Source organism: Sinocyclocheilus rhinocerous, unplaced genomic scaffold (assembly GCF_001515625.1).
Source record: "Sinocyclocheilus rhinocerous isolate Xijiao unplaced genomic scaffold, SAMN03320098_v1.1 scaffold1488, whole genome shotgun sequence".
NCBI lineage: Eukaryota > Metazoa > Chordata > Actinopteri > Cypriniformes > Cyprinidae > Sinocyclocheilus > Sinocyclocheilus rhinocerous.
Window position 1 is genome coordinate 117,974 of NW_015633542.1, and position 1,369 is coordinate 119,342.

Genomic DNA, 1,369 nt, shown 5'->3' on the forward strand with positions numbered 1-1,369 from the left:
TATATATATATATATACTGTACATAATGTATGCATGCTGCCAGAAATTAGTACAGTAAACCATCATAAACCAACATTCACAAACATATCTTTGAGGTTAATAAAATGCTTGAATGCAAAAAGTTCAATGCTGAATATTTTTTTATTTAATTAAATTAATATCCAATCATCTAGATTATAATTTAATGAATAAATCTCAATTACGCTGAAAGTATGAAACTTAAGTAGCTAAACTGATATCAAATAAAAAGTGAATGAATGAATGAATCCATTCATTCATTAAAACAAGTCCAAAATGTAGTAACAAAGAGCAGCATTTAAAATGCTTTTTTTTTTATTGGTTCATTGGTACATTGCCAAAGAAAATATTCACAAGAATAAATTTGAAAGAGAGCATGTTTATTGCATGATTATTGCATCAGCAACATATTTTTCATTATATAATTATCCAATCATCTAGATTAGAATTTAATTAATTATAAAGCTCAATTAGGTTGAAAGTATAAAACTTAAATACATTTATATTCAATGAAAAATTAAGTAATGAATGAATGAATTACTAAATAAATAAACAAACAAACTTTACATGAGAGAGGACATTTAAACAGTGTGCTTGATTATGGCATCAGCAATATCTTTTTCAATATATATAGAAAATTTCAATATATAAATTAGGTTGAGAGAATGAAACTTGACTCGATACATTTATATTAAATTAAAAAAATGAATGAATGAATAAATAAATGAAACCAAGTCCAAAATACAGTAAAAACAGCAGCATTTAAAGAAAGTGTGTTTATTGCATCAACTCTCAACTGTGAAGCTGCACAAATGATCAGCCTACTGAAAAATATAGTTAAAGTGCTACATTTAGTTCCTTAACACCAACACTTAACATAAACCACACACACACACACACACACACACACACCAGACACCGAACATATTTTTTGTATTTTTAAACATTTTTAATTTCAAATAAAAAAATACAAACAATATAAAATAAAATTTATAAATAATAAACAATTTTTTATTTTTAAATATTTTTAATACAAATATATGAATAAAATAAAATGTTGTGAATGCAAAAATAAAAATGTCAAATGCATTACTTCACAGATATTCTATGCATACTGTTTGAAGCATGCATACTGCAAAAATAGTATGAGTAGTACTGTATGCTATTTTGAACACAAGCCGTAGACGCAATTTGTGGGCACCCACCCAAGTTCTGTGAAACCAAAAATAAAACATTTCCATTAGGAAAGTATTGCTCAGTGTGTTCAGTCCAGTCCCTTTGCACAGTTTAGACAAACCAGTGGCAGAATCTGACGTTTTTTTTTAATGGTTTTACATGCACTGAAATACCA

General features: G+C 26.7%; 1 protein-coding gene across 1 annotated transcript in view; it reads right to left on the minus strand.

The window, feature by feature from the left end:
- Window positions 1-1,369, minus strand: part of LOC107744389 (alpha-1-syntrophin-like) — a 17,904-nt gene that overhangs the window by 1,583 nt on the left and 14,952 nt on the right. The window lies entirely within an intron of this gene.